The sequence below is a fragment of the Pseudophryne corroboree genome, chromosome 10 (assembly GCF_028390025.1).
Source record: "Pseudophryne corroboree isolate aPseCor3 chromosome 10, aPseCor3.hap2, whole genome shotgun sequence".
Taxonomy (NCBI): domain Eukaryota; kingdom Metazoa; phylum Chordata; class Amphibia; order Anura; family Myobatrachidae; genus Pseudophryne; species Pseudophryne corroboree.
Genome location: NC_086453.1, coordinates 340702054 through 340719089, shown reverse-complemented (window position 1 = coordinate 340719089; position 17036 = coordinate 340702054).

Below are 17036 nucleotides of genomic sequence, written 5' to 3'. Positions count from 1 at the left end.
GACCAGCGAACTTCCCTTCCAAAAATAAAAAATTACACAAATCACGTCAGAATGTACAAATAGCGTTTGTGACCACTTTACTCTAATGGTATTAGGTCAGATTACTAACTACTGCACACAATTACGTGCGGTACAATCGTTCAGTACATAAGCACTACTTGTCATGTACTGAAAGATCAATGGAATCGAAAATTTCGGCTGCGAATTCCTTCAGCATGAGCTTGTATGGCCTATATGGGTTCTGCACCAACACCCCAGGCGTTGTGCCTCTTGTACCTTTATAGCGGACCTCTTTGTCTATTTTACCTGTTACCTTATGACCTCCTGGTCTGTTGCCTTATGACCTCCTGGTCTGTTACCTTATGACCTCCTGGTCTGTTATCTTATGGTCCGCTATACTCTAATGCTCAAATATTATTTAACCAGGGATGCCTCCCTAGCCACCGTATATGTCACTTACACGTATGTTCCTTGACGAGTACCCGACTTTCCTTTTGGTTCAACCTCTAAGTTATATAAACTTATGTGATAAAAACACACTCACTCAACACATGTACACTTTGTTTCTATATCTATTTCTGCGCAGAAATTTTCTTCAGCCCAGCTGTGTTACCAATTAGGAGCAGGATCTGTTAAACTAAATTTCAGATTTTTTTTTTTTTTTTCAAAAATAGATTTGCGTTATTTACCGCGTCGCGTTATCTACCGCTGTGCGTTAATTATCGCTTTGCGCTAATTCGACTTTTCGTGACTTTGAGCTACGTGGGCGTAACCGGACGCTACGTTGCGTAATGTACGCTGCGTGCGTCTGCCTTTGGATTGCGTACGCTAGTCTTTGTTAGAGACACGTGTACGCAAAACAAAGATCCACCGTAACACAATTTCTACTTTTATCAATGTAGATGATCCCTGATCATCTACCGCACACCACACTGGCTGCCTTATCTTCTAGACAAGCCGTGTGTTGGTCTATACTTTAACTATTACCTCTACTATGAAATAACAGCAAATCTCTTTTTGCACTTTCTATCAACTATAAAAATTGGCAAACAGGAATAGTGATATACGAAATTGAAAAAGAAATGTAGATATATATGTATGCGTGCGTGTATACGCAAGACAGAAGAAAAATAAACAGTTTTAAAAGACACAAGCGTTTTGTTCTTACTTCCGGTTCCCGGATTCCTTCAGCACTCTTTATCTAAGTGAAGCAGACGCTTATCCCGTCAGCACTGCGAGACAACCTCCCACCCTTTGCTGGAGGATAATGTCTGCTGATCTACCTAGTGCAGATATGAGAAGGACAGGACGAGTCCCCAATTGACAATGCTAAATTCTTTTGTCGTATAAACAACCCTTAATGAAGTCTAAGAACACTGTACGCTGTTTACTTAAGAAGTACCGGAAGGGTACGCCAGTTGCGTAGCGATCGCTCAGCCGTAGGCGAGACGCTCAAGCGTCACGTTCGCTCACGGCCCAGTGATCACAGGACAGCACGTTGTTGGCTATGTCTAGAGTAATGATTCGCTATGGCGTAGCGTACGCTCGAGACCACGAGGAGATCACCAGCGGCGCAGACGCTCACAACGCTATACCTTTATGTATAAAACTTTTATCAATGAAATACACAGAATACCTTAATGTGAATACAGGGTGATTGTGCAACTTTGTGTAACCTAACTAACTACAAAGCTGCTTGAGCGTCACCGACGCTCAAGTGAACACTTAAAACTATAGAAAATACACAGATACTGGTTTAGGGTCCAAAGCCTATTAACTGTATTATATCTAATATACTCGTAAAAAGAATAACAGTACAAATGATACACTACAATATAACAGAGACTTCCTAACCAAAATACAATACTATCTAATACAATACAATACTAGTCTAGGGGAGATGTGAGAGAAAAGAGAAAGGAGAGAGAGAGAGAAATGGAAAGAGATGAGAGAAATTGGCTCACAGTAAGACAATGATTACGGAGAGAAAACTTACGCACAAGGGGAAACGATCGCATGCGCCTGGACATCCAGCACCCGATTTTCAGCAATGAGAACCGTTGAAGAGTGAGAGCTGGATGTGGTCGGCCTGCCTATTTATGCCCCACACACAATGCAATCCAATGGTCCCTACAATCTTGTCGTCCATTGGACACAGGAATTCGGCTTCGCATCATAACAAAAGGTCATAGGTTGATTCATACAGGTGGGCTGTGACGATTTCCAACAGCTCAGGTGGGTGGGAAACTGGGTTTCCCGCCGCATACCTGAGTATGAGTAAATAATAGAAATGGACATAAACTTCTTATGTCCATAACTATCCGCACGAGCGATTAATACGCTCCAAACCAACACCGGAATATTGTTAATTAAATACTCTTCCGATGGGTACCAAACACTGCTATATGATTCCTGTTAGACCCTTCGTACCATACAAAGAGGGATTCCTCCGTTCAGGGACGTTCTATGTTAACTAAACTTTCAGAAACCATTAAAGGGATCATGATCTATAAACTACATTAATTATGAAAATGTGTAACGAATGAGTCGCACGCTACGACTACATAAACTCTACCGTAAATACGCATACCGTGCGCCCGCGGGTGCACGCTATTGCGGGTATGCGCCTTCACGGGAGAGCGTACGCATGCGCAGCGCGGACCAGCGTGCGGTGCAAATATGGCAATGTGTATAGAGACATTTTTCTGACTTTGACAGTCCACCCTTTGGCAGTCAATAATAACTGCCACCTTCTAAAACATTTCAAAAGGAGAAAAATGTAAGTCAGGGGTTAATTGATTTCCATGGTGGGGTAAGGAAGAAGAGGGGAGTAGGTGTGAAGAGGGTATGACCTAGTGAGAAAGCAGAAGCATGTGTGTATGAGTCCATGTTTGGAGGGTCATGTATCATCGTGCCGTACGTGTGGTAAATCAAGCTTCGAGGTATTGCGAAGTATACATTTGAATTCCTTCTTATCCCGTACTAAGGGTCTGTGGATGGGCTGTCAAACTCTACCGAGCTCATTTCGGCTGTGGTTGTAACAAAATGGGGATGCACATTTTAGTTGATGATACATGAATGGGGGAGGTATGTGGTTGCTGATATCTGTGCCTGTATTCCCTATCGACTATGTGTGTTATTACCTGAGGGTTGTAGAGATGAAGATGAAGAACACTTATGGAAAATGCAATGATATTCTATGTCAGGTAAATGTACATCTGTCGTCGAAGTTTTGTTCGGTATCAGTTGAAAGTCGTCTTCTTTGCGCTGTTTTGCTCCTTAGGCATGAGCAACAAGCTTTGTCAGTGCCATCAGATTTACAAAAAATGTTGGGCTAGCGTGAGTTTAAAAATACTAGGGAAACTGGGGATCCATGGCAAAGTTCATCAAGTGTCCATTTCTCAAGTGGTCAAAACTCTTTCTTTGGTCCATCCGTTGTCTGTATAGCGTCTCGTCAACTTCCTCGTCCAAGGGGGTCTTGTTATCTTGGAGAAAAGCAGAAAAACAGGTGAAAGAAACGGACCGTATAATCGCATTTTCATCACATCCTGGTTTCTATCATTGGGTCATAAATCAAATCCAGGTTAATTACGGTTTCCTCACTCCTCAAGCTCATCACTTTTGTACTTTGTTTGCACCTCATTAAAGCCTGCCCGCATCTAAATATCAATCCAATGGATATAACAACACCCAAGATACATAGTAGAAACTTTCCAACATCCATTATGACTCCTTGAGCCCAGTCTCCTAAACCGGAGAACCAATTTCGCGGGTTCAACCATGACACCCAACCAGTCAGCTCATTACCTACAGCAGCAAGGGTGAGATTGTGTTTTCGACGAAATTCCCACTTCAATTGGAGAATGTCGTCCATCTTTTGGTCTATGACCTCTACCGGATCCTCGGTGCTATTTGTGATATACGTGCAACACTTTATGCCGTACTGTGTTGCCAATGTAACACAATATCCGCCTGTTACTGCTGTAAGATAATTAAGAACCATTCTATGCTGTACCAGTTCTGTTTTATAAGCTTGGAGTTCTCTTCCAGTGTATCTAAACGTGTCATCATACATTTCAGTGATATTATCTAACAAATTGGCGAGTGCGGAAATGTATCTATAATTCATCACTCCTCGAGCGGTGCGAGTGAAATCTAACGCTACCAGAACCTGAATCCCGGTGGATTCATGGATAAGATTAGAGGCCGGATGCTCTAACCTTTCTGACAGTTGTCTTTTAACTCGGTGCTCGTAATGAGTGTGAGTATAAGGAGCTTGGGCACCACGGTGTATGTCCTTCATTTTGTCATGTGTTACAGTCATCACTTCAGGCAATACTTTTCCAATATAACACAATCCTTCAGAGTTTGGGGCAAGCCACTTGTACGCCTTTCTCCCGCATATGAAATATGCATCATCGGGGAGAACATATGGGACGGAGAAGGACATTACCATGTTACACACCTTCCAGGTGAACTCTCCTGACCCTAATTCTTCCATCTGCTTAATGCACGTATCAGTTTGTACGATATGTGCACAGTATCCTGGTGATACCTCTCCAACTCTAGTAATCCTATTTCCTAAGGTATATCGATACCGGAAAGATTTTCCTCTACTGGCTATGTGGCGTACAAGCTCTGTATCTGTAGGCATTCTATCTGCTCTATGCGAAAAGGTCATGGTAAGGTTGCTCCATGACACTTCCCAATTTCCCGGCTTACGGGGATTGGAGATATTAAAACATAAGAGGGACCTATCCACATGGTATTGGTGGAGCTTCAAACTAGGAGGGCTGGAGATGTTAAACCTCCGGTCCACCGGTCTCCCACCACTTAGCTCAAGTACCTCCCCTAACGTTAAAGGAAATGGTACTAGCCCTGATTTGCTATGACCCTGAGGTACTTGAGAGCATACCCAACAATCCGTTTGGTTTAATACATTACCCACTAAGGAGTGATAGTCACTCAATGGATGCCAGTCCATATGGATATTAAAACTGGATTGGCATTTCTTTATGCATCCATCTTCAATCAAATTGTCACAAAGCCTACAGATACAGTTTTCTTCAGCTAACAATCCATCACAATTTCTTCTATCGGATCGTTTTCTGATACTCGCCTTTGCTTGTTGGTTTGGTTGATCTTGGAAAACTACGCCTCCATCATCATAATCGGAACCCATTCCAGAACCTCTCTCGACCTCTATGGTACTCTCGCCGGAACAGACTGCTCTGGTCAACATCATGGTTAACATCAAAATCCGGATCACAGTCTCTTGGGGCAAGTCCATCTTTGAGGAGAAAATAGAGAAGAATGAGAAGGGGGAAAAAGAAATTTTAAGGAGGAGGGGATGGGAAGTGGAGAAAAACAATAAAAGGGAGAGGGGAGTCGACAACTGCTTTCGGTCTTCAAGGCTCAGGTGTCGCCTCAGTCCTCCTGGAACAGACACTCCAGTGATACAACCTCTACCGTCTGTTCCTTATCACGGGACTTCTCTGGATCAGCAACCTTCTTGCAGTGGGATGAATGGACCCAAGTCTCTCTCTCAGCAACCTTCAATGCTGTGGTGCTAGTCAATAAGACCTGGTATGGTCCTTCCCATCTATCAATAAGACAACCTGAGCGTAGAAAATTTCGTATCATTACATAATCCCCAGGTTCAATGTCATGACAATTACTACCTGGTAAATCAGGAATCACCAACTTCAGATTATCATTTTGATTCCTCAACTGCTTACTCATGTTAATCAAGTATTTTACAGTTACTTCATTGTTACATTTCAAATCATCCTGAGGGTTAATCATGACATGCGGTTGTCGACCAAACAAGATTTCAAAAGGGGACAGATTAAGAGGGGACCTGGGAGTGGTTCTGATGCTATACAAAACAATGGGTAAAGCTTCTGGCCACGTCAATCCTGTCTCTGCCATTACTTTACTCAATTTATTTTTAATAGTGCTGTTCACTCTTTCGACCTTCGCACTCGCCTGTGGACGGTACGGAGTGTGCAGCTTGCTATCAATTCCCATCAACTTACACATTCCTTGAAAGACATCACCGGTAAAATGGGTACCCCTATCACTTTCAATGATTCTAGGGATACCATATCTACATACAAATTCCTGCACAATTTTCTTAGCTGTAAACATAGCGGTATTTGTGGCTGCTGGAAAAGCTTCGACCCAATTCGAGAAAACATCTATACAAACAAGTACATATTTCAAATTTCGACATGGGGGTAATTGAATGAAGTCAATTTGTATTACCTGAAAAGGGCCGCCGGCAGGTGGGATATGGGATGGTTCTGTAGGTATTGCCTTTCCAATATTCTTTCTCAGACAGGTAAGGCATGACATTGCTCTTTTACTCGCATGAGAGGAGAATCCTGGGGCGCACCAGTATGCTCTTACCAATTTGCACATCCCCTCCTTGCCTAGATGAGTCAGCCCGTGAGCTGCTTCAGCCAGACATGGAAGATATGCTCTGGGGGCCACTGGTTTACCATGTCCATCCGTCCAGAGCCCTGAGGACTCCTGGCCATATCCCTTTGCCTTCCAGACTGCTCTTTCCTGTGTGGAACACAAATTCTGCATCTCACACAACTTCTGTGTGTTGATGGTATTAAATACCATCAGTTGTGTGGTGTCTGTCTGTCTGGGGGTAGCAGCTGCAAGCTTTGCGGCTTCGTCTGCTCGGCTGTTACCAAGGGATACTGGGTCTTGACTATATGTGTGTGCTTTACATTTGATAACAGCCACTCTGTCGGGTTCCTGTATCACTGTTAGAAGCCTTTTTATATAAGCTGCATGCGCTATCGGTGTACCAGCTGCCGTCATGAAATTTCTGAGGCGCCATAGGGCTCCGAAATCATGTACTACCCCGAAGGCGTATCTAGAATCGGTGTAGATATTGGCTGACTTACCCTTAGCCAATTCGCATGCTCTGGTTAGGGCGACCAGTTCAGCAACCTGGGCTGAGTGAGGTGGACCTAGCGGTTCCGCTTCTATGGTGTCTTGGTCATCTACGACTGCGTATCCAGTACACAAGTCTCCCGAGTCTGACTGTCTATGACAACTACCGTCAGTGTAGAACGTGAGTTCTGCATCTTCCAGTGGATTGTCACTGATGTCAGGCCTTGCGGTAAAATTTTGGGTCAAATATTCCATACAATCATGTGTATCTTCCTTTGTATTAAATCCTCCTTCCCCATCACTCTCACCTTCCACCGTATAGTTCAAAGGGTTTCCCATAGTCTGGCATACCTAGTGCTGGCGCCTGCGTTAGGCACTGTTTGAGTCTCTCAAATGCTGTTTCGGATTCGTCAGTATGCGAGATCCTATCAGGTTTGTTTGAGGAGACCATTTCCTGCAGAGGTAACGCCAATATGGAAAACCCTGGGATCCAATTACGGCAATACCCACACATTCCTAAAAACGTCCTGATCTGTTGCTGGGTTTGTGGCAGTGTCATGTCTCTAATGGCTTGGATTCTATCAGCGGTCAGGTGTCTCAGTCCTTGTGTTAGACAGTGTCCCAAATATTTTACCTTAGTTTGGCATAATTGCAACTTGTCTTTGGAAACCTTGTGACCTGTGTCTGAAAGATGAAACAGGAGCTGTTTCGTATCCTTCAGGGATGCTTCCAATGAATCAGAACACAGTAGTAAATCATCCACATACTGTATCAATACTGATCCACTCTCTGTTTGGAAAGACTGTAAACAATCATGCAAAGCCTGAGAAAATATACTTGGACTATCTATGAAACCTTGGGGTAACCGAGTCCACGTGTATTGGACTCCTCTGTATGTGAATGCAAACAAATATTGGCTGTCAGGATGCAGAGGTACCGAAAAGAAAGCGGAGCAGAGGTCAATAACAGTGAAAAATTTGGCAGTGGGAGGAATTTGCATTAGGATGACAGCTGGATTAGGCACTACGGGGAACTGACTCTCAACTATTTTGTTAATCCCCCTTAAATCCTGCACTAACCTGTAACCCCTCCCCCCACTCTTTTTAACAGGGAAGATGGGACTATTTGCTGTGCTGGACGTTCTTACCAGAATGCCCTGTTGCAGCAAGCGCTCTATTACTGGGAAAACTCCTAACTCCACCTCTGGCTTCAGAGGATACTGTGGGATTTTTGGAGCTATCCTACCATCTTTTACTTGTACAACTACTGGAGCTACGTTTGCCATTAATCCAGTGTCCTGTCCATCTTTTGTCCAAAGTGACTCTGGTATCTGAGATGTCATCTCTTCTACTTGGGATGGATTCCTATTTGTCATAATGGAATGTGACATTAATTTTGATGGGGAGTCTAACATGTCTCGTACCTCCTGAGCGTGATTCTCAGGAATGTCCAAGAATACACCTTCAGGAGTACAATAAATGACGCAACCCATTTTACATAGTAAGTCTCTACCCAGGAGATTAGTTGGTGCAGATGCAGCCAGCAAAAAGGAATGCTTGGTATGCAAAGGCCCTATTGTAATCTCGGCTGGTTTGCTAACAGGGTAGTGCTGGACTACTCCTGTTACTCCCATGGCTGGAATTGTCCTACCAGTGGTTCTCATGCCCACTGTCGAATTTATCACTGACTTGGCCGCCCCTGTGTCTACAAGAAAGTTTAAAGTTTTACCAGCTACATTGATTGCGATCTCTGGTTCACTTCCAAGACTGGCAATCAATTTTACTGGCTGCAGATTACAGGTATGGCCACACCCCTAGTGGGTATGCTGACCTCCCTGAATCCCGCTGGCAGCGACTACTTGTGAGGGGGTTAGCTGGGAACTACCAGAGGCATGCCAATCTGTTCGGGGGGTATCTTTTTGTTTCCCCTGTATGTGGCTCATAACTCCGCCTCTGTGGATCCTGATCCCAATGTCTTGTGTTGTGTCGTTGTCTAGGGGGTTGGTATGATTTTGGTACATTTCTTACTCTACATTCTCGTGCATAGTGTCCCGGTCTGTTACAGGAATAACAAGTTATTACAGTTGACTTACTTACAGGATTCGATGGTACATACGCAGGCTGCTTTGTGGTCAGCGCCTGTATACTTACTGACATTAACTTATCACTTTGCGACTCTCTGTGCCTGGTGATGTTTCTGTCGTGATCAATAGCAGCCTCTCTCAAGGTGGACACTGACAGACCTCGCCAACATGGTTGCGTAGTCTGTACCCTAGCCTTTAATGTTTCCTTTAAACCATCCATCAGTACAGATACTGCTACTTCTTGATGGTTTGGGTTGGTCCTAATGTCTTCTATACCAGTGTATTTTGCCATTTCTAATAGTGCCCGGTGAAAATATTCTGTTGCCGTTTCGGACTCCTTTTGCTTAATGGAAAATATTTTATTCCATTTAGCAACGGCTGGGAAATACTCTTTTAGCTGCAAATTTATCCTTTTTACATTATCCTTGTCGTATACATCGGTAAGTGGTATATCTTTGTCTAGTCCACAATCAGCCAAGAATTGAACTGAGTCGACATTGGAAGGTAAGCAAGCTCTTAGCACTATCTGCCAATCCTTATTATTGGGCTCTACAGTGTTTCCTAGATCCCTGATGTATTTTTGGCTTGCCACCAAATCTTTTCTGGGGTCTGGGAATTCAGACACGATAGTCCTCAATTCCATTCTAGTAAACGGGCAATACATGGCAATGTTCCTAACGGGTGTGGCTCCTGATGCATCCGTTTTCCCATTGGGAACTACTATCACCTTAACTGGATTAACTCTAACAACTTCATTCTGTGTAGATTCTACAGCTTGTGGTGAAATTGTTTCAGTGTAATGCATGGTGCCGTACTTACCCGTTGACACGACCTCACCTATCCCTCCGCTAGGGGCCTTCGCTAATCTCGTAGGTGTTGCTGTGCCTACTGTGGTCTCTGCTATAGTGGCTGCGAGAGAGAGAGCTGAAATTGTTGCCGAATCGTCTTCTTGATCACACTCCTGGGGAAGGTTCAAAACAGGGTACAACTTGCACGGGTTAATAATTGCATGAGTTACTTGGTTAACATCATTAACATTTACAGGGTTACTAAGTGTTTGTGTTTTACAACCCAGTGCGTTTCTCTCCGCAATCAACTTCTCTCCTGCTATATATGGTGGTGGCGGGGCTGTTGCAATCAATTTTCTGTTAGGACCAGCCCCCGCCGCCAGAGCCAAACCTCTCTGTATCTCACCTTCCTGGTGCCATAACTGTAAATAATCATGATGTTGAATTCGTCTCTTTGTTGATTTTATGAGACATATCCTCCTCCTTAAATTTTGTAACACTTCTGTGCTGAAGCTACCTATTCTTGGGAATTTGTCCCTGTCTTGTACAGTCATTCTCTCCCATTCATCACATAAAACCTCTGTGTGACTTCCGTATTTTTCACACATGATGTACCTTGCCGACCCTACTGGTCGGTTCTCTGAATCAACCCGAACCGAGGTTGATCGCCCCCTACCTGAACAATTGGCCCCCATAATCTGCAGGTGTTGCTTACTACTCCTGTGATCTTTATATCACGGTCTTCAGCGAACCCTTACAGCAAACCAAATTATTCACAATAGGCCGGCGGTGGCGGTTTACCGAGTACCCCACTCACTCGCCCACCTCGACCAATACGACCTGATCACACCGATATGGTGCTGGCGTACTCGATACAGGGCCCCTATGGAACCTTCGGTTTACTGGAACATATGAGGGTTACCCGCAGGACACTTACTCTTTCCAGTAAAGGTGGGGTTGTTAGATAGTTCCTGAGTGACCAGCGAACTTCCCTTCCAAAAATAAAAAATTACACAAATCACGTCAGAATGTACAAATAGCGTTTGTGACCACTTTACTCTAATGGTATTAGGTCAGATTACTAACTACTGCACACAATTACGTGCGGTACAATCGTTCAGTACATAAGCACTACTTGTCATGTACTGAAAGATCAATGGAATCGAAAATTTCGGCTGCGAATTCCTTCAGCATGAGCTTGTATGGCCTATATGGGTTCTGCACCAACACCCCAGGCGTTGTGCCTCTTGTACCTTTATAGCGGACCTCTTTGTCTATTTTACCTGTTACCTTATGACCTCCTGGTCTGTTGCCTTATGACCTCCTGGTCTGTTACCTTATGACCTCCTGGTCTGTTATCTTATGGTCCGCTATACTCTAATGCTCAAATATTATTTAACCAGGGATGCCTCCCTAGCCACCGTATATGTCACTTACACGTATGTTCCTTGACGAGTACCCGACTTTCCTTTTGGTTCAACCTCTAAGTTATATAAACTTATGTGATAAAAACACACTCACTCAACACATGTACACTTTGTTTCTATATCTATTTCTGCGCAGAAATTTTCTTCAGCCCAGCTGTGTTACCAATTAGGAGCAGGATCTGTTAAACTAAATTTCAGATTTTTTTTTTTTTTTCAAAAATAGATTTGCGTTATTTACCGCGTCGCGTTATCTACCGCTGTGCGTTAATTATCGCTTTGCGCTAATTCGACTTTTCGTGACTTTGAGCTACGTGGGCGTAACCGGACGCTACGTTGCGTAATGTACGCTGCGTGCGTCTGCCTTTGGATTGCGTACGCTAGTCTTTGTTAGAGACACGTGTACGCAAAACAAAGATCCACCGTAACACAATTTCTACTTTTATCAATGTAGATGATCCCTGATCATCTACCGCACACCACACTGGCTGCCTTATCTTCTAGACAAGCCGTGTGTTGGTCTATACTTTAACTATTACCTCTACTATGAAATAACAGCAAATCTCTTTTTGCACTTTCTATCAACTATAAAAATTGGCAAACAGGAATAGTGATATACGAAATTGAAAAAGAAATGTAGATATATATGTATGCGTGCGTGTATACGCAAGACAGAAGAAAAATAAACAGTTTTAAAAGACACAAGCGTTTTGTTCTTACTTCCGGTTCCCGGATTCCTTCAGCACTCTTTATCTAAGTGAAGCAGACGCTTATCCCGTCAGCACTGCGAGACAACCTCCCACCCTTTGCTGGAGGATAATGTCTGCTGATCTACCTAGTGCAGATATGAGAAGGACAGGACGAGTCCCCAATTGACAATGCTAAATTCTTTTGTCGTATAAACAACCCTTAATGAAGTCTAAGAACACTGTACGCTGTTTACTTAAGAAGTACCGGAAGGGTACGCCAGTTGCGTAGCGATCGCTCAGCCGTAGGCGAGACGCTCAAGCGTCACGTTCGCTCACGGCCCAGTGATCACAGGACAGCACGTTGTTGGCTATGTCTAGAGTAATGATTCGCTATGGCGTAGCGTACGCTCGAGACCACGAGGAGATCACCAGCGGCGCAGACGCTCACAACGCTATACCTTTATGTATAAAACTTTTATCAATGAAATACACAGAATACCTTAATGTGAATACAGGGTGATTGTGCAACTTTGTGTAACCTAACTAACTACAAAGCTGCTTGAGCGTCACCGACGCTCAAGTGAACACTTAAAACTATAGAAAATACACAGATACTGGTTTAGGGTCCAAAGCCTATTAACTGTATTATATCTAATATACTCGTAAAAAGAATAACAGTACAAATGATACACTACAATATAACAGAGACTTCCTAACCAAAATACAATACTATCTAATACAATACAATACTAGTCTAGGGGAGATGTGAGAGAAAAGAGAAAGGAGAGAGAGAGAGAAATGGAAAGAGATGAGAGAAATTGGCTCACAGTAAGACAATGATTACGGAGAGAAAACTTACGCACAAGGGGAAACGATCGCATGCGCCTGGACATCCAGCACCCGATTTTCAGCAATGAGAACCGTTGAAGAGTGAGAGCTGGATGTGGTCGGCCTGCCTATTTATGCCCCACACACAATGCAATCCAATGGTCCCTACAATCTTGTCGTCCATTGGACACAGGAATTCGGCTTCGCATCATAACAAAAGGTCATAGGTTGATTCATACAGGTGGGCTGTGACGATTTCCAACAGCTCAGGTGGGTGGGAAACTGGGTTTCCCGCCGCATACCTGAGTATGAGTAAATAATAGAAATGGACATAAACTTCTTATGTCCATAACTATCCGCACGAGCGATTAATACGCTCCAAACCAACACCGGAATATTGTTAATTAAATACTCTTCCGATGGGTACCAAACACTGCTATATGATTCCTGTTAGACCCTTCGTACCATACAAAGAGGGATTCCTCCGTTCAGGGACGTTCTATGTTAACTAAACTTTCAGAAACCATTAAAGGGATCATGATCTATAAACTACATTAATTATGAAAATGTGTAACGAATGAGTCGCACGCTACGACTACATAAACTCTACCGTAAATACGCATACCGTGCGCCCGCGGGTGCACGCTATTGCGGGTATGCGCCTTCACGGGAGAGCGTACGCATGCGCAGCGCGGACCAGCGTGCGGTGCAAATATGGCAATGTGTATAGAGACATTTTTCTGACTTTGACAGTCCACCCTTTGGCAGTCAATAATAACTGCCACCTTCTAAAACATTTCAAAAGGAGAAAAATGTAAGTCAGGGGTTAATTGATTTCCATGGTGGGGTAAGGAAGAAGAGGGGAGTAGGTGTGAAGAGGGTATGACCTAGTGAGAAAGCAGAAGCATGTGTGTATGAGTCCATGTTTGGAGGGTCATGTATCATCGTGCCGTACGTGTGGTAAATCAAGCTTCGAGGTATTGCGAAGTATACATTTGAATTCCTTCTTATCCCGTACTAAGGGTCTGTGGATGGGCTGTCAAACTCTACCGAGCTCATTTCGGCTGTGGTTGTAACAAAATGGGGATGCACATTTTAGTTGATGATACATGAATGGGGGAGGTATGTGGTTGCTGATATCTGTGCCTGTATTCCCTATCGACTATGTGTGTTATTACCTGAGGGTTGTAGAGATGAAGATGAAGAACACTTATGGAAAATGCAATGATATTCTATGTCAGGTAAATGTACATCTGTCGTCGAAGTTTTGTTCGGTATCAGTTGAAAGTCGTCTTCTTTGCGCTGTTTTGCTCCTTAGGCATGAGCAACAAGCTTTGTCAGTGCCATCAGATTTACAAAAAATGTTGGGCTAGCGTGAGTTTAAAAATACTAGGGAAACTGGGGATCCATGGCAAAGTTCATCAAGTGTCCATTTCTCAAGTGGTCAAAACTCTTTCTTTGGTCCATCCGTTGTCTGTATAGCGTCTCGTCAACTTCCTCGTCCAAGGGGGTCTTGTTATCTTGGAGAAAAGCAGAAAAACAGGTGAAAGAAACGGACCGTATAATCGCATTTTCATCACATCCTGGTTTCTATCATTGGGTCATAAATCAAATCCAGGTTAATTACGGTTTCCTCACTCCTCAAGCTCATCACTTTTGTACTTTGTTTGCACCTCATTAAAGCCTGCCCGCATCTAAATATCAATCCAATGGATATAACAACACCCAAGATACATAGTAGAAACTTTCCAACATCCATTATGACTCCTTGAGCCCAGTCTCCTAAACCGGAGAACCAATTTCGCGGGTTCAACCATGACACCCAACCAGTCAGCTCATTACCTACAGCAGCAAGGGTGAGATTGTGTTTTCGACGAAATTCCCACTTCAATTGGAGAATGTCGTCCATCTTTTGGTCTATGACCTCTACCGGATCCTCGGTGCTATTTGTGATATACGTGCAACACTTTATGCCGTACTGTGTTGCCAATGTAACACAATATCCGCCTGTTACTGCTGTAAGATAATTAAGAACCATTCTATGCTGTACCAGTTCTGTTTTATAAGCTTGGAGTTCTCTTCCAGTGTATCTAAACGTGTCATCATACATTTCAGTGATATTATCTAACAAATTGGCGAGTGCGGAAATGTATCTATAATTCATCACTCCTCGAGCGGTGCGAGTGAAATCTAACGCTACCAGAACCTGAATCCCGGTGGATTCATGGATAAGATTAGAGGCCGGATGCTCTAACCTTTCTGACAGTTGTCTTTTAACTCGGTGCTCGTAATGAGTGTGAGTATAAGGAGCTTGGGCACCACGGTGTATGTCCTTCATTTTGTCATGTGTTACAGTCATCACTTCAGGCAATACTTTTCCAATATAACACAATCCTTCAGAGTTTGGGGCAAGCCACTTGTACGCCTTTCTCCCGCATATGAAATATGCATCATCGGGGAGAACATATGGGACGGAGAAGGACATTACCATGTTACACACCTTCCAGGTGAACTCTCCTGACCCTAATTCTTCCATCTGCTTAATGCACGTATCAGTTTGTACGATATGTGCACAGTATCCTGGTGATACCTCTCCAACTCTAGTAATCCTATTTCCTAAGGTATATCGATACCGGAAAGATTTTCCTCTACTGGCTATGTGGCGTACAAGCTCTGTATCTGTAGGCATTCTATCTGCTCTATGCGAAAAGGTCATGGTAAGGTTGCTCCATGACACTTCCCAATTTCCCGGCTTACGGGGATTGGAGATATTAAAACATAAGAGGGACCTATCCACATGGTATTGGTGGAGCTTCAAACTAGGAGGGCTGGAGATGTTAAACCTCCGGTCCACCGGTCTCCCACCACTTAGCTCAAGTACCTCCCCTAACGTTAAAGGAAATGGTACTAGCCCTGATTTGCTATGACCCTGAGGTACTTGAGAGCATACCCAACAATCCGTTTGGTTTAATACATTACCCACTAAGGAGTGATAGTCACTCAATGGATGCCAGTCCATATGGATATTAAAACTGGATTGGCATTTCTTTATGCATCCATCTTCAATCAAATTGTCACAAAGCCTACAGATACAGTTTTCTTCAGCTAACAATCCATCACAATTTCTTCTATCGGATCGTTTTCTGATACTCGCCTTTGCTTGTTGGTTTGGTTGATCTTGGAAAACTACGCCTCCATCATCATAATCGGAACCCATTCCAGAACCTCTCTCGACCTCTATGGTACTCTCGCCGGAACAGACTGCTCTGGTCAACATCATGGTTAACATCAAAATCCGGATCACAGTCTCTTGGGGCAAGTCCATCTTTGAGGAGAAAATAGAGAAGAATGAGAAGGGGGAAAAAGAAATTTTAAGGAGGAGGGGATGGGAAGTGGAGAAAAACAATAAAAGGGAGAGGGGAGTCGACAACTGCTTTCGGTCTTCAAGGCTCAGGTGTCGCCTCAGTCCTCCTGGAACAGACACTCCAGTGATACAACCTCTACCGTCTGTTCCTTATCACGGGACTTCTCTGGATCAGCAACCTTCTTGCAGTGGGATGAATGGACCCAAGTCTCTCTCTCAGCAACCTTCAATGCTGTGGTGCTAGTCAATAAGACCTGGTATGGTCCTTCCCATCTATCAATAAGACAACCTGAGCGTAGAAAATTTCGTATCATTACATAATCCCCAGGTTCAATGTCATGACAATTACTACCTGGTAAATCAGGAATCACCAACTTCAGATTATCATTTTGATTCCTCAACTGCTTACTTATGTTAATCAAGTATTTTACAGTTACTTCATTGTTACATTTCAAATCATCCTGAGGGTTAATCATGACATGCGGTTGTCGACCAAACAAGATTTCAAAAGGGGACAGATTAAGAGGGGACCTGGGAGTGGTTCTGATGCTATACAAAACAATGGGTAAAGCTTCTGGCCACGTCAATCCTGTCTCTGCCATTACTTTACTCAATTTATTTTTAATAGTGCTGTTCACTCTTTCGACCTTCGCACTCGCCTGTGGACGGTACGGAGTGTGCAGCTTGCTATCAATTCCCATCAACTTACACATTCCTTGAAAGACATCACCGGTAAAATGGGTACCCCTATCACTTTCAATGATTCTAGGGATACCATATCTACATACAAATTCCTGCACAATTTTCTTAGCTGTAAACATAGCGGTATTTGTGGCTGCTGGAAAAGCTTCGACCCAATTCGAGAAAACATCTATACAAACAAGTACATATTTCAAATTTCGACATGGGGGTAATTGAATGAAGTCAATTTGTATTACCTGAAAAGGG